Here is a 19,370-nt window from a genome sequence, read left to right on the forward strand (position 1 = left end):
GCTGTTATGGCAGCGCTTTGAGCCCCGCTGTTGCCGGCGGATTGACCGCAATTGATGCTTGTCGTGATGTGAATAGAAGATCAATCAATCAAATTGGGGCGTTGTCGGCTCCCGGTAACGTAACAACTTAGGCGGCAGAAAGAACGGTAATGACATCGCCGTGGCTAGCATCCGTAGAAAAAAATTATGGTCTGCATTTACCCGCTTGAACAATTTCCAACATTATGCTACACCCACCATCGTTTGAGCTATTGCTATGACGAAGGCCCGCCGCCTTACTCGTTACACAGCCTTGCAATAGAATATAGTTGCGTTTGCCAATTTCCTTCCATCTATGTGTGTACATATTTTTAGACATATTTACTATAATGATAGGGGGAAAGAGAGGGGCTAACAACAACGAAAGACGAGGCTGAAGCGCCCCAAGGGAGGGGGCGATGGCGGTGGAAGATTTGGTTGTCGCGTAGCCTTAGTAGTAAAAAAAGCAGTGTCTGTGGTAACGTGGATAGTTTCGATGGTCGTCACAAAAGTAGGACTAATTGGAGACACCATTGAAGAAGGTCCATCGGTGTTCTGCGGCAGTGGTTCGCGCAGGGGGACCGTCCAGGTGTCAGATCGGAGTTCATCTTCTGTAATTTATTTTATTGTTACTACCGGGCTCCTGAAGCAGCATCTGCATCAACCATATTACAACTATCGTCAGATGGAAAAGCGTCATCCAACCAAAGACAAGGGGAGAAAACAACACGATTATTATCCCATCCTGCTGCTGCGGCGGCGGATGCTGTAGAGGCAATCGTTGCCCTCATCGATCAGGGGCACTTGTTACCTCTACGTCAGATGCTCGAGCGGCTCGACCGAGGACAATCCCCAGCCATAGTCAGCATCGTCAAAATACCGCCTAGACGTATTTCGAACTATCCAAAGAGTAACTATTCGCTGACGCTGTTACTTCTTCTTTTGCTACTGTTGGTTGTTTTCTCTTTGCCATTAATACTATATTCTATGACGATGCCGTTGCCGTACCTCTTTATCGATGTTGCTGCTAATGCTGAAGCTGATGATATGCCTGGAGTTGTGGCTGTTACAACTGCAGTAGCCGGGAGCCATTGTTAGTCATCGATATGAGAGCGTCATGAAAAAGGGATATTTGTTCTTACCACAAACGCCGCAGTAAACGACGACATCGGTGGCGGCGATAGTAGACTTCACATCGATTACAGCTCCAAGCTACATACATTTCTACAGACAGATGTATGCACATGCACAGACATGCACATAAGCTAAAGTATCAGCAGTGTTACTGGCATAAAAAGGAAAAGAAAAACTCGAAACTTCAGGCCGTTGTAGCAAGACTGCAATGGCAGCGATATGAAGGCTGCGGCGACAACGGCACAGAACACGATCACGAGGGTGACCGCAAACTTTACTGCATCAGCGTAACGAACAAGTTACAATTCAAGCTGCAAGCTACTTTCTACAGCATCAAACTGACCGGACAAATGGACGGCCCGCCCGGCGGCCGCCCAAGGAGCTTCGAAACAAACATTGAAGGAACGCATCTCCGTCCGGCGCTGTTGCCGCTGCCGAAGCGCAACAACGGCACAGACCAACCGAAGGCAAATTTCTTTACCACCATCATCAATAGCGTTTCTTTTAGGCTTCGGCTGTTATTATTATTATATGCTTGGTCACTACAGCAGCAGCCGTGGCCTCCCCTTTTTTTTTAGAATTAAAATTATGGGAATGAACAAAAATACATCGATTTACGCGTAGGTAGACAGACGGATGAATGGATGGCTGTCCTGGCAGAATTGCACAGATAAATTGCATTCTTATAGTGACACAGCGTTTGGTTTGTTAACAGAGGCGGCAAGGGATTTTTCGTTACCGAGAAGTTTGAGCAGCTAACAGAGATATGCTACTCAGAACAGGGAGGGTACATAATTTGCCTTTTCTCCAGCCTCCGTCGGTCTTCCATTCTCCAGCATACCCTGCATGCGGTATCAAAAATAGTGCTAGAAGCGCCGGAAAGGGACTGTGAAGCCAAGATCGTCAAGCGGCGCCACAGAACAGCGATCATGCAGACCAATAACCCTGCCAGTAGATTTGTAAGCTAAGAAGTATGGTACTGGATACATATGCTGCGCAACAGATCGGATCCTTCTTCTCGTTTCATTCCCGTCAGCATTACCGGCACTGCCAATACCACCCCTTTTCGTTCAGGCTTCTTTTGTGAACAATTGAGAAGCTGGCAAAAAAAAACGCTTATCCACGAGCTACTTGTTGTTTCACCGTATTGCCGTTTGTACTAGTTGTCGCATTATTGTTGTTGTTGTTGCTGCTCGAATGAAATGCCCTCTTCACTCATTTCTCACAATAAAAAAACGCAGCGGCTGGCGCTACGGAGATGCAACCGAGTAACCGTCACCAGCATCAGGCAACATCACACAAACACACGATGCTGCCGCTCAGGTGATGCGGTGCATTGCACGATGCGCATCAACGATATAGAGAAGTGCACGAAGCGTGCGTACGCATCGAGCGAACGAGGGGACAAGCGATCAGACAGGGAGTCAGGCCAGGTTGTTTTGGTGATATTAAATTTGAAGTCACGACTGACGCGGCGCGGTCAATAGGATGGCCACGTACGGCTAACAGACGGCATCATTTTGATGTTGCTTTCGATAAAAATGTCCAGTGAGCACTACCAAACAGTACAGGCAACAGGTGAAGCAGTAGAACTTACAGCAGGAATAGTAACAACTGGCGAATACCTGTACTGTCGTCAAAAACACGAAATCGTTCATATATATATTATATATACGTGTGATAGATAATTCCTAGCGGAGAGAAACGGCCGTCGTGGTCATCGTAGTTTTGTAGCGCATAAAGGTAGCGTTCTTGAATTGCGTTCATAGACACTGCCAAGGGCTGAGTTTCTAAAACGACGTACAGCTATGGCTGAATAAGTGTAGACGCTTTTATTCAGCCGACTGTTACTCATTTTTCAGTTCATAGAAGTCAATATAGAAAACCAGTAACCACCGGATGATGCTTTGTTTTGTCCCAAAAATAAATTACGTTATTTCAGACAAGGTTGGCCTTTCAAACAACAACCTTCTCGATCGATTTCGGCTTCGCCAAAATCAGAAACGCCAACCCTAGAGCGTATATATATTCAAGAAGAATGAATCTATGGCTAGGAATACTAAATTATATCTTATTATCATTTGATAATCTATCAATACACCCATGCGATCAACGATTGCTAGACCACCAGTAACATTTATCATCCGTCTTTTTCTGTACTATTACTTTTATTGCTACTTCATCGTTGTCGTATTTGCATGCGGTATGCGTCCGCATATAAAACTGTGTATGATATCTATGCGCGCTTCTATTCATTAATTATCAATTATATTAGATTAATATAGCACAAGGATGACATTAGCAGGAGAGATTTGCGAACGCCCGTCCCCCGCACTGGAAGTCATGCAGGTTGATCGGCCGACCGTTTAGCCGTAGCTAGTATCATTTGAAAACTACATACATACATACGTATATAAGCTATACAGACGGTTAAACATGTATCGAGCTATCAGTCAACACCCGACTTCGCTTGCATTTTTTATGACTTTGTGCCATGCCGTTGGTGTTGTGTTATCTAGGAGCCGCAACTCGGGCTCTGTCACCTCTTCTCCGTATTCCATACCGACTTTGGCCTCTGCCGCAATGAAGTCCTGCTGCCCCAAACCAATAATAACGGCACGATTTGCCGTCGCCCCTCTCACCTCTTTCCTGCTCGGTCTATCTACTCACGCAGAAACCCTCCGTGTAGCCCTTCTCTGTTCGGCTACAGCACGACTACAATTTGCCTGTGCCTGCTCTTCTCCGGGTCGGACGAGCTGCCCGAACCACGGTCATCCATCGATAAGGACACGATCCTCTTCCTACAGACACTTTTGGGGGGGTTAGAAAGCTCAAAAAATGAGATAGACCTCCTTGCTTGTAACCGCCTAGCTGACGACTGCTCAGTTCAGATAATAATTACATTGAGGGGAAACCGACGTCTGACGCACCCTCATGGTAAACATCAGCGTCACCCCAACAAAAGCATCGTACCGCATCCTATGGCCTCTCTCTCTCTCTCTCTCTCTCTCACACACACACACACACACACTCTCTCTTTACCTCATACCTTTCCTTTTTTCTTCAGCTTCCCTCAATCTCTTTCTCGCTTCTCGGATCTCCTTTTGTCTTCGTCGCCCACCGCCGCCGCATTAACGTTCTTGTCGTCTTCGTCATCATCATCATAGTTACCGTCGTTGTTGCCGTTACCATCATCATCGTCTACGTCGGCGTCGTCATCGCTGTCGTCGTTATTTCTTCCGCGACTCTGTGTGCCAATATGAGGAGACCCGATTCCTTCCTGCGACGTCGTCACGATGACTCCCTTCCTCTCACTGTATTCTTTACTCACACTTACAGACAACGCTGGCAGGTAATAGGTTGCTGATGCTATTTCCGTGCTGATAGCAGGTTAAGAAGGTTGTGATCAGGGCCGCTTTTGGCCTGGCTATAGCTATTGCTGTTGTTTCTATCAACGTAAGTTGGCTGGTTGCTCATCGGGCGCCGGTTGAGGGGGGCGCCGTATCCGATGTTTGTAGTAGAGGAGCGGTAGCCGTAGTAGATAGCGGTAGCATCAGGAACAACGGCAGCAGCGTTGGTTCCCACAGTTCGACAGAACGAGAGTACCCGGGCGAACGGACGGATGAACAAACGGTCGCAGCTCGGTCGGCAGCTCGATCGTTTGCTCACCCCTGACTACGACTAGTAATCGCATAGTATTAACCAGTACGGGCAGTCTGGCCCTTTGGCGGCCGTAGTGATCTTCGCCTTGGCCCCTAGTGCCACCCCTACTGCAGCCACTGGCATTCTAAGCCAGTCTGCAGCGGCTGCATCACTACCTTCGACACGATCACCAGCAACGTCGTCATCATTGGGGTAGATTATAAACGGCAGGCATCAAGAGTTGGCCATGCTCGAAGAAATCGAAAAGAAAGACTTAAAAGACAGCAATAGAGGGAAAAACCCAGCGAAAAGAAGCAGTGCGAGGACGCTCTTACGTCGCATCTTCGCGCGACTATGCGAAACTCAGCATGCCAACCTATAACTCTTCTCCCCTTTCCGTGCTTGACTCATAGGACAACAGCTAACCACATCGTCTGAACTACAGTAAATTTTGTTGTCTACCTGTGATCTCCACCGTAGCGTTCCTTGATCGCACTGATGCTTTAGTCGTCCATGAATGCTCCGCTGAGTTTCACGATCGTATCACGCACACTCGTTCATTCAGTGTCAATATACCGAAAAGATTAATTGTATATTATATAAGCTAGCTTCATTTTTCATAAGTTATTCCGTATTGTGTTTAATGTAAATATATGCACGTTGCAATAGCCAGGACAACAAAGCTGACGGCGATGGTCTCATCCGCTGGTATTTTTTTTGCTTTGCGTTTATCATGTCGGCTTAGAGGTCGAAACTATTCGATACCCTCTCCCCCTTCGTCCCGTTTTTGCTCATCGTTGACCTTTCGATCCTAAGGCGTAAGGGCTGAAATAGCCAACAAAAATACGGCGCAATAGAGCACTGCTCGAATAAACGTGACGCTTACATTGCCTTAGGGTTTGAGCAAGATGACGCCTCCGCTATAATCTATGATTAACAATACCGTCGTCGCTGGCGACATACCGTTTCAGTATGCAGGCCACATTTGGGACACAACTAACCCAAATTTCATGCATCGGCAGCAACAACAGTAAATTATCATCTCCCTACTGACCAATAATTGTAGTAGCCTATCTAGTAGACACCTAAAACTAAATATCGACTCGATCTTTATTTTTTTTTCTTTGCCGCCACCACCCCATACCCCTATTCCGATGGTTCTCGTCCGTAAATAAGAGCGAAACACAAAGCATCCGCAATCTGCAAACAGGCGCACCGTCGCTGGGGCAGTCAGTCAGTCAGTCAGTGACGAAGAGGATCTGAAGGAAAAATTTTTGGCGAACGTGCCTGTAGTTGTAACGCCAGCCTTCAACTGGCAATGGAACTTCTAGCGAGCGATCAACGATTACCACGGCAGAGGCGCACGCACACCATCTGGAGCACATCCAAGACTTATTCGTGATGTCACTATTATATGTACGTATAAAAAATGCCAAAGAACAAGCGAATACGTTTATAATAATCAGCGTAATTATTATTCTAAAGCTTGGAATTACTTTTTAGCTGCACAACAACACTGTGTACCGGCCCATATGGCGCTGCTTTCCGCCAAACTCAACACTCACCAAAATCGAACGATTCATTGACGCTTAATTTTTATGAACATCGTGAACAGCTACGGCTACAATCTTTAGCGCATCATTTGTTCGAAGTCTTCATTGCTAACTAATCATTGGTTCATGGTCAGCCGCTTATTACTCGTTCTTCAATCATCTCTGCATTCGATGTTTCCGATGCGCTTCTACGAGTTTGGCACTTTATCTTCGTTCGTCGTCGTGCTTCTCCCCCCCCCCCACCCCTCTCCCCTTCATGCACGTAGTATAATAACTGCAATAACTTCTTGACTGCGCTACGTTCCCCTTCGACGACTATTTACCACAACTGACGGGTCAGTCGGATCATTCATCAAATTAAATCACAAACAGCAGCCGCAGCAGCAGCAGCAACAATGACGTCATCGCTCTTTCTTGATTAGTAATTACATTGTTGTCGTCTGCTCTTGCCTTTTCCCCATCATCAACAGAGACGGCGTAATCGCCAGCGCTACATCGTCGCTTTGTCTGTTTGCATAAACGGTCGGTCGGCTAGCGTTTCGCGGCAGTCGTTCGCGGTGACGTTGATCGCACAGAACTTGAGACAGCCGAAATAGTGGTGGCAGTGGCAGTATCAACGTCAGCAGCGTTGACGTTCGAATGAGCAACGAGCAGCGAGTAGAATCCCGCGATGATCCCGCAAGAATGAGGTAACTGGCATCTTTTTTATCCAAGGTTTCCTTTTCTTTATTGTCATTGCCGCCCTTACCATTGCCGCGACAGCCACAATAACAACAACAACAACAATAGCGACACACCAACTGTTCCTGCTGCCCCTTTGTCGTGCTGTTATCGGCATCAACGTTGCTTCTTGACATTATTAAAAATGGCCGCGGTAACCCAAAATCGAACAGATCTTTGAATCTTCGTCCATTATAAATGCGACAGCCGCCAGCGCCGCCGGTCGTGGCTGCAGTTCTGCCACACAGACATCTTTAAAAATCTTCTGCAGCAGCTCTGTTTGCGTGACAGGCAAATAATCAGACGCCTTTTCTTGCGTCAGTTTCGACTTTTCGGTATTTGTTCAATTGTATTTGAACGTCTGCACAAACAAACACAAAAAAATACCCAATAAATTGATATAATATCAGTCTTGAGCAAAGTATCGGAGTCTCGTCACTAAAATTCTCGTTAAACAATTATAGTAGACATCGCGGAATTAGCTGAGTGATGTTACGTTAAAGGTGACGATCCGACAGGCAAACCAATACCTGCACCAGACGTTGGCTCAACCGTTTTACTTCCATGCGACAGACATAGGCCGAAATCATTTCCGAATTACACTTCATACGAAATTAAACGTCTGCTTCTTCGAGCTTACACGATGGTTTCGTCAGATATTATTTTTTTTCTCTCTCCATAGTTTTGATCCTTTCCTGACTCCGTACCTAGGAGTTTATCAAGTAATTTCATGACGCCACAATGCACGCCGCCGTTCTCCGTCTAACGACGTGTTCCGGTGAGGTAACGGACCTGTGAGAAGCTTACGCTGACATTATCTTCCAGACAGCCATGATTGGCCGTAGCATTAGTGACTAGAACACCTTTGTCGACCAGAAGACTTCGCATCGCCTGCAGAAGGAAAAGCCACAGCTCGTGAATGTCTCTTGGGAATGTAGCAGCCATCGTTTGTCAGAGCTTCGAAACAGATACAGCTAAATATGTTGTTGAAATCATTACACCGTAATCTTCAGAAGCAACGGAGTCCAACAAAAGACAATGTCGTGAGTCACCGCCTGAGGATGTACCACGTTTCGCTTTAGCCGTTTTGGACACGCGCGAAATAAGGTATTTATGCATCTACTAATATCGTCTGTGACTGGCTAAAGGGTTTTGTAAAGCATGTAAATACTAGCACTCATTCTGTGCGTATGGTCAAGGCTTGCCAACATTCGGTATCGAACTGGCAATTTTTGCGTGTTGGTCTGCTCCTGCAAAAAGCGATCTGTATGGCTGCATTGTATCCAGCCCTAGTTCAGCCATCTTTAATCTTATTAAGCTTATTTCCCTATCTAGTTACCTTCGCCGCGCTGTTCACTTGCTGTCATTACACAGAGCTCTGCGCCGTTCAATTACGATTGTTATAGCTCGTTTTTGATACGATATTGTTGATTTTAATATATGTTGCTACTTACCTCGACTCCGCATGACAGCGTCAGAGAGATCACCACCGTGCAAGGCGTCTGTCACCTGACACAACACAAAAACATGAACATTTTTTAGGGATTGCGATATTTCCCAAAAAAACAATCACACATACAGGTCAATCGGTACTAATTAAACATAGCAGACGACATTATATTTGAAAACAAGTATCATATTAAGCTACCTGCTAACATATAATCATTTGTAAAAGCTACTTTGAAACTTCACGTTACCGCGTATGCAGTATCTTCCTTCGTAAAATATGACGAGTTAATCTGAACTGCGCAATTTCGTCACACACACCGCAATGCATGCGATAATTCCGGTACGTACATACATAGTCGCATATACATCCGTAATGGTCGACTCCGACTCGCTCTCTCCCCTATACTCACCGATCTATCGTTTATCGCTCTACTGTGCGTTCGCTCACATATCATCTCCTTTCGCCTGCACGATTATCGCTAGTGCCACGACGGGCCGTAGTCGGGGCACCCAGGTGGGACTGTGGCGGAGAAGGAAAATTAGCGAACACCCCTAGCAAGCACGGCCCAGCCCTGACCTTTACTAACCCAACAGAGTACATATAACCGCACACACGCGGCTACAAAGGACAGGGCGCCCATCATGTGTTAATAGAACGCTTACACTATCAACAACAACAACACATGTGAGAGCCATGTGGGCTGGCAACAAGCGCAACACCAACGACAGCAGCATCATCAGCAGGCATGCTGTGTGACATCGTTGAAAGATGAGATTGATAAACGTTCTTTTAGGAGCCTCTAGAAGGCCTGTGTAGGCGTCGCACGCTCGGGCGGCCCCTTTAAAATGCGTTTGCCAGTCGAAACGCTGTCAAGTGGCATCCGAACCTACAACAGACAGGTAGCGCAGAAAAGTAGCGTAGTTGTACTGCTTGTCTCATAATCTCATACACCATCTTGGTATATGCACATATATTATAGAATAGCAGTGAGCGTTAACATCACCAGCACAGAAGAACAACAACAGACAGTTCGAAGCTGCTACGGCAAGGGCACTAGCCGAAAACGCCATGTATATGATACATTGTGTTTATACAGTCAAACAGGAACCGTTCGTCTGCCTGTGCTCGTTGCCACATCGAAGAGGTACTACTTTCAGTTACTGTTGCCAAAGTTGGCCGAAGCAGCCGTCATCATTATTGCTATTATTGTTAACAATTAGCGCAACGGGGCTGATGCGAAAACAAAAGAAAGGATTTGGCAACAGAAACCCACACAGACAGACAAAACCGTGCATAGCATAGACGACTGCCTGGGCGTCGAATTGAGCCGGGCGAAATCTCCTCTGTCTGAGAGCCTCCGCTTCGTGCGTGTACGAACCGAATGCCATAAGGGAGTACAGCCAATGGAGAACCTAATGTGACAAGAGCCTGTGAGGGTTCAACGCGGGGGCGGAGGGGCCGGGTCGGAGGAAATAAGTGGCAAGGAGGCGAATGAGTAAAGCGAAGCACGCGTTTGGAAAGAATTAGCTAAAAATACCTATGATAGGAAAAACAATAAGCAACTAACGACTAGTCAGTCCCCTGTCACCACAGAAGGCACAGCGGCGGGCGTCACCTTTTCGACAGGCGGGTTTCCCTGCTAGGAGAAGCTGCTGTTTCCGTTATCTGGGTTGAGAGAAAAAAAATGTAAAAGCAACAAAACGGTGATATTTTTCAACGCTTGCAATGTGATGGCAAAAGACGAAGGCCGGTCGGGTGAAAGAACTGATAGCTATGTGTTCATAGGTAGATGTGGTCATATTATGCAAATGGCAAAGGATTCCTAAGAAAGCTTTTTTATTTCCCATTTTTCAGGTGTCCTCTCATTCAGTTACCGCTACTACTTCTTCTTCTATCGCCAATGTAACCGTTCGCGTTGTCTTCATATAGTCATATGCATATGCCGCCTAACTATGTATTCAGCTCGCCAGTGACGGACCACTCTGTTTGGTTATTTTTTATTCCAGCCGACGCTCCGTTCATGGTTTTTCTAGAAAAGTTGAATCAACCGAGAAGAGACTTCTATATTTTAGTAAAATGCACTTTTTATCTTGCTTAAAAAGCTGGCTACACGACAAGGTTTAAGCCGCAAGTACTTATCAGTAAAACTCGCCCAAGTATAGCTCAATCTTATCATCAATATTAACCCTAATGATAACTATTTGAAAACAGTGATGATGTGTACAATAGTCAGCTTTCGACGGGTAAGATTGTTATCCGTCGAAACAAAAAATGAATTATATTAAGAATGATAATAAAATTATTAATGAATATCCGCATCAAAAGCTTTTTGCAGGTCGATCGCCGACCTTTATATATATATATATTGCTGTGTGGAGTCACGGCGATGGACGGATCGCAATTGATAGGTTTCAATTGATAGTATGGAACATGAAGAGATGGGAAATATCAAATGCTAAGCATTGAGCTCCCGAAAATTCATCTGCTGTCCTTGAGTCCCGGATGATTTTGTTGCTTTTTGCTTATTGTGTTGTTATTGTCGTCGTTCTCAATACTGCTGTTGCAGTAGCTATTGTCGTAGGTAGTCTAATGTAGGAACGAAGGTGATTCGAGGGGCCCTGACCCCCGAAAAACTCGACCGGGATAGACAATCGCGCTCGTTCTAGCGATCGTACTGTCAGCCCAGATCCGCTAGAGACAAACCAGAAGCAACTAATAGCGAGTAACAAAAGAAAAAGCCACGAACCGCACTCTGCCGATGACCAGAACAGAACGACTAGGTAACGTTGAGGTTCGACGGACAGCGCGAGAATAGTTGCAGTAGACCATAGCAATGGCCATAACAAAACGAAACGAAGCGAGCGGCTAAAGAAACAGAAAGACAAAGAGCAAAAAGCCGATGAAACAGACGAAGGAAAAGTACAGAAGCATTCGATCGAGTGGTCGGCGTTTGCTGACGCTGCCGCGGCCGCCTATTAACAGTAACGAAATCGCCAGATACTAGAGCTAATGTCTCAGCCAGTCGAATTCGACTCAATCAATAGAGCTGACGATGATCGAGTATATACACTCACCGAGTTAGTCAGACGTTTGCATCTAATCCGATCAAATCTACATCGGGATATGTAACGAGGCAAGCTTCACGTTAAACAACGTTTAGCGGAGCTGCTGCGGCAGCCTGAAAAGCCCGATCTAATTTGACGCTTTGTTTCTTCAACGAATAAATGCCTTCCCCGTTGCTGTGCATTGGCTACAACGAATTTTATTGTTGTTGCCTTCGCCCACTTCCTCCGTGTCGAACTGAACGAAACTACTACTCGATTAAGAGCGACCCAGACAGAATAATGCGTCCGTCGAGGGCGGGTGGTTGAAGCGCCATTGTTTTTTTGTAGCTGTCGTTGCTCCTGTGCGTTCCCATTCTTCTTGTATCAAGATTACAACCACTCGCGGAGTTCACGACGTAAAAACTTTAAAAAAATATGACAACTGAACGTCACCCGCTAGTAAATCTCCCAACCGCTTGACAAAATGGATCTGATTACGGAGAATGTTCAATGTCCTCAGACTCGGTCTTTTGATATGATGGGCAACCTTCAAGCTGCGTAGAAAAGTTCGAAGCAAACCGCGTTGTCTTGCCCGTTCGACAGAGCAGATATGATAAGTCCTGCAAGACGGCGTAATATAACATGCTGTAACGAACAAGTTTAATAAAACTTGCTTTCTATTTTTCTGGTTCCATTTCGATTTCTCTGTGTTTTATATTCACACTTTTCGCTTTACCAGTTACCAAAGTAGTTACCACAAAACGGTGGCTGGGCTGGTTTTTGTAGAATGTCTTATTTTTGGACGAAAGCGACGCGCACAACCAGAAGTCGACAGTGAAAATGTTTCCCTTCCGATTTGGCCTGGCAGCTTTTGGAAGGCGTCTCTATAGACTGACTTCCACACGCGCGATGCTGCCGCAGGTAAGTGGAATAATAGCCTGGACGGCTCACCCCAGAATAGGAAGACCTGCACGGAGCACGAAAGCCATGTGTGGAAGAGAACGGATTGAGGGTTGAGTTTAGGATGGCGCGTTGAATAGAGGAAGGAGCTGACTCGCAGGAAACGAAGCTCCACTCGCCGAAGTGCTGCTCCGGCTGCTGCTAGAGTCGTCAGCAAAGCACACCACAACCCCACACACAAGCTTGAAGCAAGACAGTAAATTCTGAGTCCTGTGGGTACTGTTAGTCCCGCAAGTCAGCCTTCAGGAGGCAAAAAAGGACTACCGCTTGCAGTGGCTTTGCAGCAATGGCAAAGCCACTGCCGGGTGGCAAAGATAGGATCAGTCCAGCAAAACACGAAGAGACCGAAAGGGCCAGAGAGAGAGATGTAGTAGATGATAGCGAGGGGAGTGCGGAGAAAGAAAGTTAAATCTTCAAATTCGCTTGGCAAACATGCCTCAAGCGAAGACAGGAAAAGGAAAGAAAAAGGACGGCAACCAGGACGAGAAGGACGAGCTACCACTTCTAACTCTCTGCTTAGCTGCTACTCGTTGGATGGCTATCTGAACACTCGCTTTGCTATGGCTCGGAACAAGACGACGACCTAACGGATGGACGGAGCGACCAGCAGGAGCTAGCAAGAACTCCACGCTGCCACTGTTAATGCTGTTGCTGCAGAAACAGCTCGCGTCTGAAGAGACAGCGAAGGCGAACGAACGTAGCCGGAGATAGACTACGTATGATATAACACCAAAGTTAGCAGCAGTAGCATTGCTAGAAGACGAAAAAAAGAAATTCAACAGGAAAGAAGACGAGCAGGCAGTGCGGTGCAGCGTCAATGAGAAAAGGAGGGAGAATTGGCGGAAACGGAAAATAAAATGAATTTTTCTGTCCGAGAGGGAGAGAGAGAGAGAGAGGGCGAGGGGCGGGGGGGGGGGGGTAGATAGATGGACAGACAGAGAAACGACTAAGAAGATAACACTTCGGGAAGCTGAAAGCTGAGAAGAAGCGCACCGCTGCCGTTTCCGAAATTCCCTAGTACCGCCAAACCGCCTAACGCAAGCTTTTACGAAAGTCCCCATGTCCCCAAAAGTCCACAAGCCATCGGACAAAAACCCTGTTGGCTTTTTCAATTAGCTCTCGCGCGACGCGTCACTGGCGATTCAGTGGGCGCAAGCGGTTGGAGACAGCAGTCGAGACGATTCAACAGAAGAAAAACACCGGCGCAGAACCGAAAATATTCTAATGAAAGGCCGGTTAACGATAAAAATGGGAAAAGCCACTATCAGAGAAAAGTTGTGTTTCGGAGTGTGAACAAGGAGCACTGCGACTCGGGAAAAACCCGTGACGACGACGGTGATGGGGACAAAATATTCTTCAAAGACGCTTTCAAAAATGTTAATTTCAACATCTCTATGCTCATTTTGACATCAGTATGTATAGATTCGTTGCACAATGGATTTACGCGTAATCCGTACATCGAGAAAATGTGCTTCATTCGATCAATCAAACCAAGTTGACTTATTTTTATTATAAAGTTCTTTTTTCAAGTTAAAAAGCAAATTACATCGATGATAACATTAAAAGGGCTTGACTACGCTTTGCCCAAAGTTTATCTGACCCATGCTCGTAACTTTCATATATCACGTCCACATTTAAGCGTGTATGTGCCGGGATGAGGACGGTCGGGTGAAACCCAGCGTCCAGTCGAGGCAAACCAACACGATCTAGAGGGAGGAAGTAAAGAGGGAGGCAAATGGGGAAACGCTCTCGAAGAATGGAGACGACGACGACGATGTCGTCGACGAAAGTAAGAGGATACAGCGACATTGAAAATAAACGACGATAAAGGAACCCCACCCCGGAAACACACATTCTTGAGATGAATTGCGTGAAAGGGAACAACAAAATAGTGGTGGTCGACTGAAGTGTCGTAATACATCCTGATGGAGATGAGAGATGATGCACAGAGAAGTGAAACAAGTATCCTAGGGGTGTCACTTAACTACCATCGTCACAGTCAGTTTCCTGCGGCATCTTCACCCATTTTTTTATGAACTATTTTCACGGACCTTTTTCGATCTTCGAAACATATCAATAACATAAGCATTACAGAACAAGCTTATGTGAAGCAACGCAACTTGCCGAATGGAGTGGACCATTTCGTTTGGGCAAGTGGAATTTGAGTCTGTCTCTATATGTATAGCTATATCCAGAACCTTACGCAATGCAACGGTTTACTTTTCTACATTGTTTCTAAAAGAGCCAAATGTAATTATGTTAAAGTCTATATAGCAACGTAGAAAAATGTCCGAATTACTTAAATAGCCGCTTCGACTGGCTAATCAATGAAGATACGTGGTTTTCCCAGGACTTTCTTTAGAAAAATGAGACAAGTTCAAATGAATCGACAATTTACGACCCGTAATATCACGGTGGCACTGGGGATGTCCGGGCAACATTGGAAAATATATTTGATGGTAATACTAAAGATCGCCGTCATGGAAAAGAATGCGGTTCCGAACCGCTGAACGAAGACTTGAGATAAATACGCGTAATTTCGGTTGAGCGTATACAAGTAGATATAGTTAGAACAATATATATTCAATACAAATGATTTTTCCAGGGCAACATAGATCAAGCGTAATCTATGACAGAAGGATGACGTAGTGTCGATCTACACCAGCTTTCACCATCACATTAGCCCAAGCTCCCGTATAGCGAGACCAGCAAAGGGCACGAATCTATTTCGTTGACTTCTTCCAATCAGTTCCCCCTCCCTTGCAACCTTTTTGTTTCAAGCGGAGGTTCCAGTTCCATTGATCGGGCTCGTTCGCTGCTCGATTGACCTGGGCTCGATTGCCTAGACAGACACATGAACGTATCCTAGCCCGAATACGAATCACGACTTTGATCATCGAGCCGGCAGCCGGCGTGCTACTCCGAGCTGATCGAAGTGCAAGACTTCCAGTTGTCGGCAGCCGTCAAAATAGCGCCGCTCAACGCGAAAAGCGCCGACACGACGAGAACAGACTGACCACAATCGGTTGTTAGCCGTCTCTTTGGACGCTCAGACCAAAGGCACACGAATACACCGAACGCATGCATATGATAATGCCGTGAGTCGACGTTGGAGCCGTCATCGCTGCTGCCACCGCCACCGTCGTTACCATCGAAAGGATCAAATACTCCCGCCGCAGTTGCTGACGTTGCTAAGAGTGAATTTTGTCACGAAGGTCCTGGGCGCTTTAGCTCCTAATCATCCTGTTCTCCATTAGTTCCATTCTTTGTTCGGTGACGATTATGGCTATGATGACGCTCTTGTAGGTGCTGATGATGAACGTGATTAACGTGTCCTGACCGTCCACAACGCGATTGGTAAATGAGTAGGCGAGCGACCGGTCAAACTAACGTCACATGCACTCCTCCTCTGTTACGGTACCCGTTAACGTTATCGATAAAAATATCACCTATACATAGATATACTGATTTATGAAACAAATAACAGATGCCGTGATTCGTTCTGTCGGTTACGTGAAGCAGCAATTAATTATTAAATTTCGAAAAGCTTTCCAATAATATGGGGTAATTCGCCGGATCGTTCAAGCAAGCAGATAGGAAAAGCCCCAATACATCAAGCGGGCTTCCACTATAAATATGTCAAATTCTTTGTTGCAGCTCGAGCCACAGTCGCGTGCTGACAGAAATATCAGAAACATATTGCTTTCCTAGGACCCTAATCTTATCCGAATCCCTATTGTTGAGGTCAAATTAAAGTCAATACGTCAATCTTGATCTTGGCCCTTTTACTAATACGAAGACAACGTCAAGCGCCCATACCCAATACCCGCCCACATACAGCCACGCCACGACTAGACTTCTGAAAATAGCTTCAAACATGGTCGGTCTCCAACGGTAAAAATAAACTTGCGTAGTAATATTGTAATGATCTGAGTATATCCACAGATAGCGCGCTCTTTTCAATGGAATCTGTCAAAGCAGCCCTGTGTGGTGCGGAGAAAACTTACAAACCGGTATGTTCCCCGGCAAACGTACCATTGTAGTTCTCTTATTTACCGTGTTGCAGACGCCTGTCAAACGCATCACGATTGTAGCTTTGAAGCAAACTGGAAACCGAACAAACTGCCCATGGCTCAACTTTCTTTTCGCTAAAGTTAAATAAAAATGAACATTGCCAAAAAGAACTCCCTCTATATAGACATGTATATTCAAGCACACTTTGTCGTCCGTGTATTGCGTTTCAACCAGGTTCGCGCGCAGTTTCACTTGAAAGTGTCTAATTCGTATGTACACCGCTTTCAGTCGCCAGCTAAAGGCACATAACACATATCCTGAACAGGCCAGACCAGTGATCTCCATGGGGGCCATGGAACTCTACCGCAGACGCGAGGGTCGCCGCTGGTCCAATAAGTGAGCCAGACAGGCACGAAAGCAGGCGGTTCTCGAAGTGTGCTGCTCCCCGGATCATTACCCTCAAAGCTATTGCTCGTACTGCCTACGCTACCGGGGTAGCCAGAAAGCGCACCCTTCTTCATGCGGGCGGGTAGGGGGGTGCAGACCAACCGACGTTTGGGCCGAGCTCTAAGATCTGTTGTTGCTACGGCACAGTTCGCTAGCGCTACCATCACCGAGTGTCTGTGTATATCTGTGTACAATCGCGCGGATGAAACACCGAGTCAGCAATCTGCCGCCTCTGTGTGATGAAACTTGAAACGACCGGCTTTCCCCTTTGACGAGCTCGTATATCGCACCCAAAAGGAGTCACATGTACACAGAAAAAAATATTAAATCGGGGGCAGGGGAGAGGTACCAAAATCGCGTTAGATAACGCAACACGATCGCATACAGCTATAGATGTTCATCAATATGAACATTCGAGTAAACACGATCGCCCCTCTTCATCGGCTTACTGATTTTCTCAATTTTTTTTTTTGATTAGCTAAAGCTTTATGGTGTAGCTATTAGCGAGGACTGATTGGCTCGTCTCGTATTGTAACAGTAGGTATATGCGCAAGATGAACGTAGCAGCGGCCCGTAGCGCGCAAAAATACAACAAAGAAACTAAACAGAGCAAAAGGTAAATAAATCGTATCTATATAATTTTGCTTGCTCGCTAAGTTAGCAATATTATCCACTCATCTACCGTCGGCCATTCGTCGTCCGTCGATATTGTTCCGTATCCTCAACGCGTCAATAGTCTAAGCACCGTCGTTACAACTCACCAGCACAGTCGCGACCGTGGCGCAGTTCCATACAACGTTTGCCGACCAAACGCACGAAGTCATACACTGATTACCACTCTAACTGATATCCGTTAAATCTGCTCAACAGCAGCGGCAGTACTCTGCATCGATGTTTTAGGTTGCATACAGATAGTGTAATAGGTATCCGTTGGCGGTCACAGTCACTGCGTTTCTAGAAATATATTCGCGTTGATTTGATATAGATCCGCGGGCTGTTTTCCTCGCGGAGTGATGATGTAGCTTACGCGGTCATACCAGTATAGATAGATACGTCAATATAAAGTATCCTTGTTAATGCGATGGCGTGAAATAGCACTTGACGACACGACGTAACGTGACCTCACTCCACAAACTCCAACTCCGTTCTGACACACTATCTGCCAGTGTCCGCCGAGTAGTCGTGCTGGGAAAGGGAAGCCAGCCAACCCTCGCCGAATCGTCGCTTCCCTCGCCGCCAAACGAAAAGGAAGGATGTCTACATTTTGGGTCTGTTGCTAACAGCAAACATAGTAACAGACAGGAGCCTGAAGCGAAGCGCCCTGTCGAATTCGTGCCGGACCAACCGATACGTTGTCGGTTCCCTGCTTCGTGTCTTCTTCTTTCCTCCCTGTTCTCGTGCTGCGGTTTTTTCGGCGGGAAGAACGCTGCTTTACGAGCGGAGCTCACATTCGGCCAGCTCGTTGCAGTTGCGTCCTTTCTCTGATCGAAGGTGTAGATGCGTACGCTAAAAAAGAGCACCCCCAAAGAGCAATGGGTCTCCGATGGGGCCAGCGCGCAGCGAAAGAAGCGATCTCGAGAAAAAAAAAAGTTGCAAATTGTATAGACGACAAATCAAGGAGCAAACGAACATCGGGGCCCAATAAAGGATGGCTATACGAATGGACCAATGTGCTAAAAATAGAAGAAAGCCTGTTTATTTACTGCACGTGTATAAAGAATATGGTTATGGCAAGCGATACCTGATCAAGATTTCATGGATATTAAAACACGCTAGTTACGATTATGAATATTTACTGCGAAGCCAAATAATGCGACCTTCTGCTGCAAGTGCTCAACTGAAAAGCTTCCATCCCAAAGTATTTGATCATTGGCTAGTAAACATTCGTTTGTACTATATACCACAGTAAAAAAATCGGACCGAGCAGTTATTATTTAAACTCTATGTGGGAGAAGTGCATATGGTGCAATAGCACGATAGTCTATCGCGAAATTACTTCGACGGTGAGCCTACCGTTGCTGGCCATAACATCTCGATAAGGCAAAACCTACTTCAGCTAGTGCAAGTCATCCCGAGGACCATACTATCTACCTATATAGAATATAGGTATATTCTGCCATGATAGCAATAATATGGTATCACTTCGCGTAATTAGTATAAAAATCATCGTTGCTTTTCAGGTAGGCGCGCTATAAGGCGATGTACATACACACAAACTGTATTGCATATAAAAATGGAAGGCAGTTATACACAGGTACGTGAGTTAACATCCTGTGCGGGCTTCTACGAATATTTTCCATCAGTCCTATTTTACGACTCCGGGTGGACTGACTGGCCTTTTTGAGAATAGTCGGAGAAAAGCTGGCTAACCGGACCGGTTAGACTAAC

The 19,370-nt window shown here is 46.0% G+C and overlaps 1 protein-coding gene and 1 pseudogene across 14 annotated transcripts in view; one reads left to right on the top strand and one right to left on the bottom strand.

Moving 5' to 3' along the window:
* LOC147757083 (uncharacterized) overlaps window positions 1-10,952 on the top strand; it is a 48,572-nt gene extending 37,620 nt beyond the window's left edge. For 2 of the 4 annotated variants that reach the window (XR_015322994.1, XR_015322995.1), the window contains exons 3-5: window positions 5,971-6,210; window positions 6,818-8,174; window positions 10,372-10,952. The gene's annotated coding sequence lies outside the window, so the exon portion shown is untranslated. The remainder of the gene's footprint in view (window positions 1-5,970; window positions 6,211-6,817; window positions 8,175-10,371) is intronic. The other 2 variants (XR_015322996.1, XR_015322997.1) reach the window with 2 other exon arrangements.
* The window catches only part of LOC111248291 (toll-like receptor Tollo pseudogene), a 50,459-nt pseudogene extending 32,319 nt beyond the window's left edge, over window positions 1-18,140 (bottom strand). For 3 of the 10 annotated variants that reach the window (XR_015322983.1, XR_015322987.1, XR_015322985.1), the window contains exons 1-2: window positions 17,744-18,140; window positions 8,522-8,576 (exon numbers count right to left, since the gene is read on the bottom strand). The product of XR_015322983.1 is annotated as a toll-like receptor Tollo pseudogene, transcript variant X1 (transcript). Of the gene's footprint in view, window positions 1-7,774; window positions 7,959-8,521; window positions 8,577-8,926; window positions 9,881-17,664 lie in introns of those variants that run through there. The other 7 variants (XR_015322984.1, XR_015322990.1, XR_015322988.1 and 4 more) reach the window with 4 other exon arrangements.
* Window positions 18,141-19,370: the final 1,230 nt, after the last annotated feature.

This window comes from Varroa destructor, unplaced genomic scaffold (genome assembly GCF_002443255.2).
Source record: "Varroa destructor unplaced genomic scaffold, Vdes_3.0 BEIS01000003.1, whole genome shotgun sequence".
Lineage (NCBI taxonomy): Eukaryota > Metazoa > Arthropoda > Arachnida > Mesostigmata > Varroidae > Varroa > Varroa destructor.